General features: G+C 36.6%; 1 long non-coding RNA gene across 1 annotated transcript in view; it reads left to right on the top strand.

Moving 5' to 3' along the window:
* Window positions 1-4,149: 4,149 nt before the first annotated feature.
* Window positions 4,150-9,105, top strand: part of LOC102250480 — a 114,029-nt gene continuing 109,073 nt past the window's right edge. The window contains exon 1 of the long non-coding RNA XR_313171.2: window positions 4,150-4,217. This is a non-coding gene — a long non-coding RNA (uncharacterized LOC102250480). The remainder of the gene's footprint in view (window positions 4,218-9,105) is intronic.

Below are 9,105 nucleotides of genomic sequence, written 5' to 3'. Positions count from 1 at the left end.
ACAGAACAGGTAATTTCATTACCAGCTAAAGGCATTGTGCTCTTATTCTTCTTTACAGGGAAACCCATTAATGGGAGGAATCGCCTGTTTAAAAGATCATTACCTCACCTTCACCAAAATCAGTGTGAGGCAAGGAGGAATAAAGATATACAGGGGGAGAGCGGGAGCAGGGACAACGGAGAAAGGAGGAGGAGGGTTCTATGAAAGGCAAAGAGCCTTGAATTCTCATGTTTTCTCTTCCATTTTTTTCAATCTTTTCTTCTGACTATCCAAATCATTTTGATTTTTTATCTTAGAATTATATCCATCTCATAAATACCAGTAATTTACTTACTTAGGATGAGGCCTACGAGCTCCAGAAAATACATTAATTTATCCAAATCAAAAGAACCATCCTCAGGCCACTACAAGACTGGAATCTGATATACCCACCCCAAATGTGACAGAAAGACAGGATTTTAGAGCCTATATTACCCATGCTGTTCGGTAGTAATAGTGAATTTAAAGAGGGTAGTTCCTCTGGCTAGTATTTCAAACAGCAGAGAACTAGAAGGGAGAGTGTAGATTTCAGGGTCACTTACCTGACTCTTGTGTGCCCACAGAACTTCAGCTGATTCACTAAATTCAGGAACTGCCAGACACAGAACGAGTACACTGACATTTCTGTTACCTCAGTGGAGGCACTTCATTTCAGTCAAGAGATGGGGTGGAACAATCCCCATTGCCCCTAGGAATAGGGTATAGTCTTCCTTTAACCCAATTCCTCTTGTTTTTTTTAAAATATATTTTTATTGATTTCAGAGAGGAGGGGAGAGGGAGAGAGCGATAGAAGCATCGATGATGAGAGAGAATCATTGATTGATTGTCTCCTGCATGTCCCCTACTGGAGATCGAGCCCGAAACCTGGGCACATGCCCTTGACTGGAATCAAACTGGGGACCCTTCAATTCACAGGCCGACGCTCTATCCACTGAACCAAATCAGCTAGGGCTGCCTGTCCCTCTTGTGAAGGTCTGATGTGTGTGAAAGTGGATAGTAATTGTGAGCCTTATGTTGCAACTAGTGAGCACCCAGAGGCTGGCAAACTGCTCTTTATCACTAATTCTGACAGCCTTAGTAAAGGCTCCCAAAGGAGCTGTTATTAATGGAGAAACAAGCTAACTTAGTACTGAACCATATATTCTTCGTTTCTGACTTTTTAATGGAGATACACTCTTGGGCTCTCTTGCATTTCAGCCACTCCAGCTTCAGCCTGGACATCGCCTTCATCACTAGCTAGAAGGTGGTGCAATTTTACGGCTCACATTGTTTTTCTTCTCTCAGGGAGTCAGTCCTGTGCTGCCTGAAAACCATTCATGGGGGGGGGGGGGGGGGGAGAGAAATTTTACCCCCAGCCACTCTGTCTTGGTTGTTGACTAGTAATGTAGACAGGACTTTGCTTACACAATAAAAAGAATCATATTCTCTTAGTGAATAAATTTCCTGAAATTAAGCTAGGAAACTTCACAATGTTTTTCACAGATTTAGGATGCTCTGCACAGCTATTACTTGGGTTACAAGTTAATCTTGATTGGGAGAGTGGTGTAAAAAAGTTACTCTTGTATATACATATTTTTTGCTTCTATATTTATAAAATCTAACTTAAAGTCTTTTGTATGTCATTTAGATGTTTTCAAGAGCTGACTTAGTCAAAGAACTTTACACTTTAAATTTTGTTTTGGTTTTTCTCAGACTAATTCCCAAGAAATTTAAATGCATTACTCCCCTACTCTCAGTAGATAAATATCTTTCACGATTAATGCTAATTCAGTTAAAGAGATATTGATTAACTTTTACAAGGGAAAACCTCAATAAAAAGTGCCTGAAAATGGGCATAAGTAACATCCATGCCTAAAATAAGTCATGCAACCCTGTGAGTCCATTCATCTTTGTATATCTTCTTTTTGGTTAATAAGAAAAACAGTCATGGAGAAAGCAATACTGAAGAGGAAACTAACAGCCTAGGCCCTAGTTCAAAAGGAAGACAAATCGCTCCTGCTGTTGCAGAAGTACCTCTTAACATGATTTTGCTTAATTCTGACTCTTCGGCTTAAGCAGAAATTCCAGTGAAACCGAGTGATTACATTTTAATTATGACCTACTTTCAAACAGAGTAGATTGGCAGAACTCCATGAACACAATAAGTAGTTGTATCCCCTGGAATACATTCGAGCTAGCCATAGTTATTGCACACACACTCAATGAATATTTCAAATCAAAGCAGCTTGCTCCATGGATAGGTTAAGTGAAGATCAATTTACATCATTTCACTACTCTTCTCCTGCAGTTCTAAAATGTGAAAACAAAATGGATAATTTCTCACTGTAAATAGGGCGAATCAAGATGTTGCAACCCAAACCATTTCAAAGGCATTGTATATTCTTTCCTAGTCTTGGACTGATTATCAGACACATGGCTTCTACAGTTATCTTACATTGTAGGTGACTTGTTCATATTAAATTGGGGGACACGGAGAGTAAAATTTACACATGTCTATTTCTCAGCAGTTCAGTCAGGAAACAATTCATATTGGAGGAAGTATATTCAAAATAATATGATTATTTTTGAGTGTCAATGACCCATGTTATTGCTCTTCTCATAGTGGATAATTAAGATTTGATTTTCTTACTATTAAGGTAACTGATCACTTTGGTGCATACATAAACCAAGATTATAAAGAGAAGTAAGATGAAGTGTTGAGTAAACACTATTTTAGGTGAAATAAATATAAACTGTTCACTGAGTTCCATCAAGTGAACTTTTAAACAAGAATATAGCTAATCAATAATTGCACAAAGATATTTTCATACAGCAATGAAGATGAGGAAAAGATTTGGCATAAAAAACTTAAGAATTTGTCTGACTAAAGTTTAACAAGAGCTCAAGAAAAGTATGCCTGATAATTTTTTATATAAGCAGATTTTTCTATTCTCAAAAATTATCAACTAAAGAAAATTCATTTTCAGTTTTTTTTTATCATTTCAAATCAGTGAGCAGAGCTTAAACATAACATAAACTCAGTAACCTCTTGAAAAATCCTCAGCTAGCTAGAGTTCTGCCCCAGACCTTCACAGTCCAGATGACCTTGACTGTGCTTTGCTGAGAATTGGACATGATGCTCAGCAATATCTCCCCTTTACCTCCTTTAAATACCTGTCAATCTATCTGTTTACTTCTCTTCTCATAAGTTAGTAACTGAGCTCAGTTGCTATAAGGCTAGTAGCCGTCGAACATGTTGCCAGGACAATTGTCCTAACACACATCTAGAGCATGAAAATGACTGATGCAACTCCTTTACTGGCTCCTAACTATTTATGGGATGAATTCCATCATCATAAATGTGATATACAGGGTAGCCTCATCTTTTCTCAGCAGATTTTTCATTTGTCACAATTTTACACATATACACACAAACACAGCCTCTCTACTCAAGTCACAATGAATGATTGCTTTTTATCCAAATCATAGTAATTCTGTCACAGAACCAATTTTGGGGCAGAACACTTTGTGGATTAAACACCATAGTATACTAATTTGAAAAAAAGTTTTTCAAAACCTTTTGGAAAAAAACTTCTCTTGCTTGATATAAAAATATAAGACAAGTTAAAATGATTTATACATATTACCTCATAGTCCCTCTTGCTGACTCAAGATACCCTGGGTAAAATTTTATAAATATCTTCATTTCTTTAGTGTATTTTTAAAAATATATTTTTATTGATTTCAAAGAGGAAGGGAGAGGGAGAGAGAGAGATAGAAACATCAATGATGAGAGAGAACCATTGATCAGCTGCCTCCTGCACATCCCCTATTGGGGATCAAGCCTGCAACCCGTGTCTGTGTCCTGACCAGGAATAGAACTGTGACCTCCTGGTTTATAGGTTGACACTCAGTCAGTGAGCCATGCTGGCCAGGCTATTTAGTGTATTTTATAGCTGAGAAAATGGTTTTACCCTAAACAAATTAGTGTCTGTTCTCATGAACATTTCTTGTAAACTTTACTGGAAAAGTATTAAATTAACAGGTTTGGTTAAAAAAAAGTTTAATATTAACATGATTGCTGATAGAAAGCTAGTGGTCTCCTCTCATTTTTCCTCTTTCTGCCAAGTGCCACCATGTGTTTGTTGGTCCTGGGAACTCATTTCCTTGCTGAGACTTGCTGAGAGAAAGAGAAGAAGGTGAGAGCTTCTGAATCTTGACACAGCAAGAAATTGCTTTTGCTAATGCTTTTGATGAACTTCGATCTCTTTCCCACTTTGCAGAAATCAGAAAGTTACTCTGTAATTATCAACAGTCAGAGCTCTGTGGAGTTAGCTTTCCTTCTCAGAGAAAAGCAGGGATTAAATGCAAAATCCTTTCACTTTTAGGAAAAAAACATTTATTTTATTGCTCTTTTCATTGTCAACTTTAAAATTTTCTCCTCTTTATAGTTTTTTTTTCTTTATTGATCTGAAACTTCTTCTGACCTTCACACATCTTCTCTCTTAGTCAAGCTTCTAATCCTTAGCCTGTGGTTATTGCCTTTATTTATGAAAATTCCTCTATGCAGATAGAATATATACTGATATAAGAGACTTGGGCAGCATGTCGGTGAGCTATGATCTTATATGCAGTAAATTCAGTAATCAATTATCTACATGTTTTAGCACTGAGGCTCAGCCAGTGGCCTGAGACCAGCTACAACTAGTCATGAAGATTCAGACATTTTTCTGCAATTACCATAATTTCCACAACCTGCTTTATACATTTTATGTTTTGCAAAGTGTCATTTACTTTCCTTCTGAGTCTCAGTATTTACTTTATCATAACGTATTAAAATTTATAACAATAATTCTGCTTGCATAGAATATTGCCCCAAATACCTGCTGCATCATTGTATTTCTTTAGAAACTTTCTATTGCTTTCAAGAAAAAGAAATCTCTTCAAATAAAAGTTTGTCAGTTTCTAAGCCAGACGCTTATGAGAATACCAAACTGTCCTTGTATTTCAACCTGCAGTAAATTGAATTCAGGGCTGATAATGATTTTGCACATAGAAGGCTGCCTCTTGGAAATAAGCATCTTTTGGAAGCATCTGCAATCTGTCATTTGAAAAAGACAGCTCTTTCACTTTGCCTCTAGTCCTTGCATATCAATCTAATCTCAAGGTATTGCCACAAAGTTGTACTCCCAGTGGTATTTTAACTATAGATCCATGAAAATAAAATTATTATAATTATAAAAAATACTCAAGAGGTCATTTAATTGAATTCATTCTGATAAGATCTTTAGAAGATTGAAGGGTAGGGAAGGTAGAGGGGACACAGGAGTCTGGTAAAGTGAATGATCTCTTATTTCTTGCAAAGTAATGTTGTGACATCAAGCCACTGATAAATAAAAGGATAGAAACATGTGAAAGTGTGAACCAGGGCAGAGAAAAATAAGAAACATTGCAACAAGCTAAGTTTTCACTGACTTAGCAATTTTTGTTTACTTTTCACCACACATGGCTCACAGTTGAAATTATAATCTTTGTTTTTTCCATTTGTGGCACATACTTTATTTTCACGGGAAACTCAAAAATTAGCACAAGTGGTGAAAAAGCCTCAGGCTTCATAGTCTTTACATCAGAACAATATTTTTGCTTCAGATCCCCAGAACTATCCTAAACAAACAAAACCTGAGGTGACAACTTAATGCTTTATTCTTCAGAAAAACTAGTGGTAATAAATAATCCTTATATGTTGTTTTTTTGAAAATAACGCTTTTATGAGAAACATTGCCCACTTTAAAACATGTTCTCACAAACTGCTCCTTAGATTGTTAGTTGCCATCTAACAGTAGCAATGAACTCTGCATGCATTCTTTGTGGTCTTTCCCCAAAACTGAAGCTCTTAAATAAAAATTCTACATTAAAGATCAAGATTTTTTTTAAATTAACAATTACATTTTGTATATATTCAATTTCTTTCTGTAAATGTTATCTAAGCCAGATTTTTATAATATTTACATTATAACCTGTTTGGAGGAAACACAGTCACTTCCTGTTGTTTCATATTGAATGGCCAGCCAGCAAAAGTCTTCTTTGTCACCACTCACAGTACTTTACCTTGCAGATTATTTCTTCAATCCTCAATTCAGTAGAAATAGGAAAAATAATTAATAAATGGAGAAACCTGTTGTTTTTACAATGACCCAACCCTTCTCCTTCTGATCTTTGGCACCAAGATGGGTTCCCCCAACTTTTGGCTTTGCCTCTCAGTTTTATTATAGATTTCATGTTGCTCTTGATAATTCTATTATTATTGATAATTATGTTATCAATATCATGCCAATATATTGATCAACTTATTTTATTACCAATAGCTATTGATAATTTTTGTTATAATCTATACTAATAATAGAGGAATATGCAAATTGTCCAGGATGCCGTCACAGTTAACAGTAATGACCAAACAACTGGCTGTGTGGGGCGACCAGGCCAGCAGGGGAGTTAGTGAGGGACGACCAAATGACTAAACAGCAGGCTGCATGGGTGATCAGGCCGGCAGGGGGTTAGTGAGGGACGAACAAACGACTGAACAAGCAGCCTGCATGGGGCGACCAGGCCGGCAGGGGGATAAGTGAGGGATGACCAAATGACTGAACAAGCAGGCTGTGTGGGGAGATGGGCAGTTAGGGGCAAGCAGGCAGGCAGGCAGGTGAGCAGTTAGGAGCCAGCAATCCCAGATTGTGAGAGGGATGACTAACTGCCAGAGATCCCCCAAGGGGTCCTGGATTGGAGAGGATGCAGTCTAGGCTGAAGGAACTCCTCCCCCTGCCCCGTGCATGGATTTCGTGCACTGGGCCTCTAGTTAATAACATAATAATAAAAACTAATAATGGTAATGAACACCAATAAATGAATACTTGCAATGGAGCAAGCATCATACTGATCATATATGATGTTTTAGTTAACCTTTAAAATGATCCTATGAAATACATTTTTTCTTTTGTTTTTTAATTTGGAAACTGAGAATTAGAAAGATTAATTAATATGCCCCAAATCACTCATTTTATAAGTAGCTGTACAGGATTTATTTATTCATTTATTTAAACATTTAAAAATTTTTTTATTGATTTCAGAAAGGGCAGGAGAGAGAAACATCAATGATAAGAGATAATCATTGATTGGCTGCCTCCTGCATGCTTCACACTGGGGATCAAGTTTGCAACCCAGGCACGTGCCCTGACCAGGAATCAAACCATGACCTCCTGGTTCATAGGTCGATGCTCAGCCACTGAGCCATGCTGGCTGGGCCGCTGAACAGGATTTAAATGCAGTTTTGTTTGAAGTGCTATGGTGCCTTGTTTGCCTTTCCTTTTAAAGTTTTATTATTTTTTTATTTTTTACCCTTTATTGGTCCTTTACAACACAGGAAGAGATAAATATATTTGATAATTTCCAGTAAATTTTGTTAATAGTAAAAATATGTTGATTCTGAGTTTAAGAGATAATTGAAATATGGAATAAAGATTCTGCCAAAGGTAGAAATCTCACAGAAAGATAAAATTTCACACACAAAAAGGAAAGCTAGAGAAATGCATCAGAAAGTTTTTGTGCTTTTAAAATCACAATGTTATAGAGCGCAATTTAAAACAATTTTTATTCATTCTTTTCATACTGACTTTATTCACTTATTTTGTACTTCTAATATACAAAACATTCTGATGGACATTTAAAATGAAACAAAAATGCATTAAACATGATTCCTGACCTCACATAACACATTTCTGTGGGAGGGATCTGACAAGAGAAGCAAATGTCACTGCAATCACTTCTCTTGGATGGCTATAAGTGCCGAAGATCAGAAGGAGAAGGGTTGGGTCATTGTAAAAACAACAGGTTTCTCCATTTATTAATTATTTTTCCTATTTCTACTGAATTGAGGATTGAAGAAATAATCTGCAAGAACAAAATTTTTCTAGTTACAACCTACAGATGGTGTGCAATGCAGAGATGATGTGAGTAGTATGCAGTAGAGGTAAGATTATAGTGAGGAAAGTGGTCAGTTCTCAAAGGTAAAGTACTGTGAATAGGATGCTTCCCCAGCACTATACCACTCTCTTTTATTTCTTGCCACTAAAATGAAGACAATTTCCTTGCAGAACACTTGTTTTTCTACTTTATTCTCTTATCTCCTACTTAAAAATAACCACCATTATCCTCACGTCCAAGGCCAGAGATCTAATGAGTTGAAATGGAAAAAAAAACATACCATGTTTCAAATAGTTGTATACTTTAGTTCAGTTTTGCTAAAAAGATTACTTTTGAAAGAGATTAAGTACTGGAGTGCTCAGATATGAGTCATACTTCACCGGTGATGGCAGTTTTCTAATCACACAAGCAGAAAGCAAATCCCTTAAGTATTCTTAAACTTCCTCTCCCTGCATTGTACCTTTCAAGATGTAGCGCCCCCCCTTTTTTTTCTATTACTCCTTACCCAAGGATATTTTTCCAAGTATATTTTTCCATTTATTTTTAGAGAGAGTGGAAGGAAGGGAGAGAGACAGAGAGAGAGAAACATAGATGTGAGAAAGACTCAATTGGTTGTTGCCTCCCACACGCACCCCAACCTGGGGCTGGGGATTGAGTCTGCAACTGAGGTACATGCCCTTGACCAGAATTGAACCTGGGACCCTTCAGTCCGTGGGCCAATGCTCTATTCACTGAGCCAAACCAACTAGGAAAAGATGTAACCCTTTTTGAATATTAAACCCTGCTGACAACAATCATGTTTATCTAACAGAGGCTCTGATAAATAAACATAGGTTGCACTTAATAATTAGAGAAACAATTAGAAAATGTGAAATGTGTATGTGTGTAAAGATAAAGATAATTGTTCTTTAAGTGTTTGTCTATATTTAAGAACAATATCTTTATTTAAAACCACATATTTTTATTTGATTACTGCAATTTGAAAAATATTTGTGAATGACCCACGTTATCCTATCTAATAATAGACAAACATGGTAATTAACCGTACCTCCGACACGCTTCCCATTGGCTAATCAGGGCGATATGCAAATTAACTGCCAACCAAGATGG

This window comes from Myotis brandtii, unplaced genomic scaffold (assembly GCF_000412655.1).
Source record: "Myotis brandtii unplaced genomic scaffold, ASM41265v1 scaffold123, whole genome shotgun sequence".
Lineage (NCBI taxonomy): Eukaryota > Metazoa > Chordata > Mammalia > Chiroptera > Vespertilionidae > Myotis > Myotis brandtii.
This window is presented reverse-complemented; position numbering and strand designations above follow the sequence as displayed.